Raw genomic sequence first — 6473 nt, 5'->3', positions numbered from 1 at the left:
GGGAGGATTCCATGATCAAAGACAAGATGGGGCAGCTACTTATCTTGGGAGGTACCCACACAGAGTGCATGGTATTATATGGGTTCCCCCTCTCTCACTCCCCTCCCACTGAGATCCCATCCAAAGTAAAGCAAGGGAGATAATGTAAGTGTGAATTAATCTCCTTGGTAGTTACTAGATTAATTTTTTTTTCTGGATCACACAGAAAAGGAATCTGAGATGAAAACTATGTTCTGTTTTGGAAAATCAATGATACATATGTACACATCTGAAACTATCTTATAAAATTACTATCTGCTACTTAAGACTATCAAGTTTCCTAAACCTCAGCAAGAGATCTAGTAGGATTCCCTCAAAAGCAGCTCAGTATAAATTGATTTAATCAGCAGAATCAGCAGGTATCTTGGAAATGACAGCATGTCTGTGATGAAGAGTAAGATTTTGGTGACTTGCAAACGTTTTTGGAAAAATAAATATTGAAGGTTGTCTTTTCACCTTGCTTATAGTTTCCTTCATTGTCCAAAAGCTTTTAAGTTTAAAAGAAAACATACAGATGGCTAACAAACACATGAAAAGATGCTCAACATCACTCATTATCAGAGAAATGCAAATCAAAACCACTATGAGGTACCATTTCACACCAGTCAGAATGGCTGCGATCCAAAAGTCTACAAGCAATAAATGCTGGAGAGGGTGTGGAGAAAAGGGAATCCTCTTACACTGTTGGTGGGAATGCAAACTAGTGGGAACAGCCACTATGGAGAACAGTGTGGAGATTCCTTAAAAAACTGGAAATAGAACTGCCTTATGACCCAGCAATCCCACTGCTGGGCATACACACTGAGGAAACCAGAACTGAAAGAGACACATGTACCCCATTGTTCATTGCAGCACTGTTTATAATAGCCAGGACATGGAAGCAACCTAGATGTCCATCAGCAGATGAATGGATAAGAAAGCTGTGGTACATATACACAATGGAGTATTACTCAGCCATTAAAAAGAATACATTTGAATCAGTTCTAATGAGGTGGATGAAACTGGAGCCTAGTGTACAGAGTGAAGCCAGAAAGAAAAACACCAATACAGTATACTAACGCATATATATGGAATTTAGAAAGATGGTAACAATAACTCTGTATACAGAAAGCAAAAGAGACACAGATGTATAGAACAGTCTTTTGGACTCTGTGGGAGAGGGCGAGGGTGGGATGATTTGGGAGAATGGCATTGAAACATGTATAATATCATATATGAAACGAGTCGCCAGTCCAGGTTCGACGCAAGATACTGGATGCTTGGGGCTGGTGCACTGGGATGACCCAGAGGGATGGTATGGGGAGGGAGGAGGGAGGAGGGTTCAGGGTGGGGAACACATGTATACCTGTGGTGGATGCATGTTGATATGTGGCAAAAAAAAAAAAATAATAATAAGTTTAATTAGGTTTATTTTTGCTTTTATTTCCATTACTCTGGGAGGTGGGTCATAGAGGATCCTGCTGTGATTTATGTCAGAGAGTGTTTTGCGAATGTTTTCCTCTAGGAGTTTTATAGTTTCTGCTCTTACATTTAGATCTTTGATCCATTTTGAGTTTATTTTTCGGTATGGTATTAGAAAAGTGTACTGCTGCTGCTAAGTCGCTTCAGTCATGTCCAACTCTGTGCGAGCCCATAGACAGCAGCCCACCAGGCCCTGCTGTCCCTGGGATTCTCCAGGCAAGAACACTGGAGTGGGTTGCCATTTCCTCCTCCAATGCATGAAAGTGAAAAGTGAAAGTGAAGTCGCTCAGTGGTGTCCGACTCTTGGCGACCCCATGGACTGCAGCCTACCAGGCTCCTCTGTCTATGGGATTTTCCAGGCAAGAGTACTGGAGTGGGGTGCCATTGCCTTCTCCTGAAAAGGTTCATTCTTTTACAAGTGGTTGACCAGTTTTCCCAGCACCACTTGTTAAAGAGATTGTCTTTTCTCCACTGTATATTCTTGTCTCCTTTATCAAAGATAAGGTGTCCATAGGTGCGTGGATTTATCTCTGGGCTTTCTATTTTGTTCCATTGATCTATATTTCTATCTTTGTGCCAGTACCATACTGTCTTGATGACTGTAGCTTTGTAGTATAGTCTTAAGTCAGGCAGGTTGATTCCTCCAGTTCCATTCTTCTTTCTCAAGATTGCTTTGGATATTCGAGGTTTTTTGTATTTCCATACAAATTGTGAAATTATTTGTTCTAGTTCTCTGAAAAATACCATTGGTAGCTTGATAGGGATTGAAAAGACAGCCTTCAGAATGGGAGAAAATAATAGCAAATGAAACAACTGACAGAGAATTAATCTCAAAAATTTACAAGCAGCTCCTGCAACTCATTTCCAGAAAAATAAATGACCCAATCAAAAAATGGGCCAAAGAACTAAACAGACGTTTCTCCAAAGAAGACATATAGATGGCTAACAAACACATGAAAAGATGCTCAACATCACTCACTATCAGAGAAATGCAAATTAAAACCACAACGAGGTACTATCTCACACCAGTCAGAATGGCTGCTATCAAAAAGTCTACAAACAATAAATTCTGGAGAGGGTGTGGAGAAAAGGGAACCCTCTTACACTGTTGGTGGGAATGCAAACTAGTACAGCCACTATGGAGAACAGTGCAGAGATCCCTTAAAAAACTGGAAATAAAACTGCCATACAACCCAGCAATCCCACTGCTGGGCATACACACTGAGGAAACCAAAACTGAAAGAGACACGTGTACCCCAATGTTCATCGCAGCACTGTTTATAATAGCCAGGACATGGAAGCAACCTAGATGTCTATCGGCAGACGAATGGATAAGAAAGCTGTGGTACATATACACAGTGGAATATTACTCAGCCATTAAAAAGAATGAATTTTAATTAGTTCTAATGAGGTGGATGAAACTGGAGCTTATTATACAGAGTGAAGTAAGTCAGAAAGAAAAACACTGATACAGTATACTAATGTGTATATATGGAATTTAGAAAGATGATCACGACGACCCTATATGCGAGACAACAAAAGAGACACAGATATAAAAACAGAAGGCGAGGGTGGGATGATTTGAGAGGATAGCATTGAAACGTGTATATTATCATATGTGAAGTGGATCGCTGGTCCAGGCTCGATGCATGAGACAGGGTGCTTAGGGCTGGTGCACTGGGATGACCCTGGGGGTTGGGATGGGGAGGGAGGTGGGAGGGGGGTTCTGGATGGGGAACACATGTGCACCCGTGGCTGATTCATGTCCATGTTTGGCAAAAACCACTACAATATTGTAAAGTAATTAGCCTCCAATTAAAATAAATTAATTAATTTTTAAAAAAGAAAAATAAATATTGAAAAAGAAGAGTTTAAGCCCAATTTTACTGCAACCCTGTCAGGGCGAGAGAGACACACTGTGTCTAACTGGATTGCTATTCCAGGTTCTGGGTGGTGTCCCTGTCGTCAACACCCAGAGTTCCCCTGGGTGTCTACTGCAGCCTGAGGTGTAGCCTGTGAGCCCACTTAACTGCTCTACCACAACGTGACATTCACCAACCAACATGGCTAACCAAACACCTAAAGGAGCATGGAACAGACAGTATGTCGAGGGCACTGATATGTGGAAACGTGTACCCTGCCCTAAAAGTCCACACTTTGGCGTTCTGACTTATAAATAAGTCTCTAGTGAGTTAACTAATTTGGAAGCCTTCTAGACTGGGTTGCCAGATTCAGCAAATACATATACAAATATTGCATGGGACACACTTTTACTAAAAAAATATTTGTTGTTATTTAGAATTCAAATTTAACTGAGTGCCCTGTACTTTTCCTGTCAGCCCTACTAGGGCCTGCCCACTGCCAAGTGGACTGATGACTTGGAGGTCCGGCATGCCCAGGGCTGAGGGCCAGTGCTGGTTCTGAGACCACTTTCATCAACATATGCTACCTAGAAGGACCCACCTGAGGTACCTGCCCAGGGTCAGGGTTAGTCAGTTTCTCTCTCTCTCTCTTCATCTTTATTCACTCAAAACCTCGTCTTCATTTATACACAAAGCAAATAACCTCACTTACTAAGCTTCTCAAGTCTTTCACTACCTGTTCATTCCAAGATCAAACTTACAACTTGAATAATAAACGCATAAAATTGAATGCCAATTGGTGGCATCCAATTAACATTGTCAAGAATATCTATTCTGTTGCAAGATTAGTTCCTTTCCTGCAGTTACTAGTTAAATATGAAGTCTTATTAACCTCTCAGTGAAAAGTTCCTTGACCTGCATCTTATTTTTTCCCTGATTTTTAACTTAACCACACCCCTAGCCTTTATCATTCATCACATGCTGGCATCGTCAGCCTTCAGATCATCTTACAGAAAACTCGGTTGATGGATCCCTGTAGGGCCCTTGCATTTGTGCCTAGGGAAAGATTAAAGCAGGAGGAACACCACAGAGCAAGCAGAGGAGCAGATTTGGTTTACGATTCAGTGAGCAAGAAAAGATCTTGTTCTTTTTCCAAGCCAGCTCTCTTTCTCAGCACTAACATATCACAGGATGTCACTATCTTGTACTTGACTATGGCTTCCCTTTGTCATCTTCTAAAGAGGTTTCTGTCCATAGAGAGAAAATATTGATTCATTATCCCTAGACCAGTTGGAACTGAGTTCATGCTACTTGACTCAAGTCATCATCAAGCTCCTCTCTTCTAGACATACAGTGCAAGTTTTGCTAAAGAACTAAAGAGTGTTGCTGGTAAAGTGTGAGCTGGGTCATTCTTCTGTAATTCTGGTTTTAATTCATTGCTGGCACTTCTGAAGTAGTTTAGTGTAAACATCTGAGATAAATGAGTCATCTTGGTCCTTCTTTTTCTTCTATTTCCCATTATTTTCTAACTTAAACATTTCAGGACTAAGGATTAATATATCTTCCCCATGCTAGAAACAGGCAAATCATTCTGTAAAATATATTGGGGAATTAATGGACTTCCATTTGGGGAAAAGTAAACAAAAGTAGATAATATATATGCCTGTTTATCTATAGACACACAGTATTGGGAGCTGAAAAATGGTTGAGCAGTTTTAAACCAGGCTTGTCAATAGGTTAAAAAAAAACCCAACCAGTCAACCACAAATTTGGTTTTTCTCAAACTGTCAGCTGGAAGCAGGGAGAAGTGAAATGTTAAACCGAACCAGAAAGGGATTTGGAGTGTCTTTGAAGGATTTGGAGGTGTTTTAAAGAATTAAAATGATGCTGCATTTGTCCCCACCTCTTGTTCTCCACCAAGTTAAACCTTGTCAGATTCTGGGCTCCCAGGAAGGTTGGGGTGAATCCCTGCTCCCATGGTGGCTGTAGTCTTGTTTGGTGAAATTGATGTGACAAGGAAACCTCCTCCGATCAGTCAGCCAGGTGCTATGGGGTACAGAAGTGGCCAGACCTTGAAAGGCTTCCGTGGTGAGCACTTGCCAGCAGGCTGGACCAACTATATTAACCTCAGTGGTCTGCCCTTCCTCCTGTCCAAAGTGCAAACATTCTCCGCTAGCCATGGCACAGAACTCTATGGGAAGCATCCAACCCACTCGTGCATAAATGTATCTTCACACTGCACCCAGTATTTTGATAACCAACATGAGTACAGCACCCTATGTTTGTAAAGTGTCTCGGATACATGATATTGTTTGATCTGGTTATACACAGGCTTTATCAAGAAGTGCAACTATCATGAGTCGTCAGGAAACAGTGGAGGTACGGACGTGCTCTAGAACTGCCGGGTCAGAGAAACCCATCATTATGATCTTAAAAAGGAAAACAATTTATTTGATAACTGGAAAAAAGCAAATTGCAGGATAGCTTGTACACTGTGAGCCCATTTGTGCAAGAGAAATATGGTATGGCTTTATACACAGATAGCTTTATCTTTTATAACTCACATACATAAATATACAGACATATGTATATGTGTGTATACTCATATGTTTATATATACTTTCAACAATTTTATAACGACTATTATTTTTGTTATTTATTTTATGTATAATATTTATATTATATAATATTTTATAAACATTACAATGAAGCATTAATATGTTTAAGAAAAAAGCTGCGGCTTCCCTGATAGCTCAGTTGATAAAGAATCTGCCTGCAATGCAGGAGACCCTGGTTCAATCCCTGGGTTGGGAAGATCCCCTGGAGAAGGGAAAGGCTACCTAGTCCAGTATTCTGGCCTGGAGAATTCCATGGACTGTATAAAGAAAAGAGCTAATTGGTGTTAGCATTTCTTTTTCTCACTCTCACTTAAGGGAAGAGAGGTGGTGTTGTGAAAAGTGTAGATTGTGCTATATTTGGGAAAACAGACCTTAAAAGAGAAGTCTCTGATAGGAAAGCAAGGACCCCACTCCAGGAGTTTTGCCCCCTTGGTCCTATAGGAACCCCATGCTGCAGAAGGCTCACATGACAGCTATGCTATTGAAGGACATC

The sequence above is a fragment of the Bos taurus genome, chromosome 10 (genome assembly GCF_002263795.3).
Source record: "Bos taurus isolate L1 Dominette 01449 registration number 42190680 breed Hereford chromosome 10, ARS-UCD2.0, whole genome shotgun sequence".
NCBI lineage: Eukaryota > Metazoa > Chordata > Mammalia > Artiodactyla > Bovidae > Bos > Bos taurus.
This window is presented reverse-complemented; position numbering follows the sequence as displayed.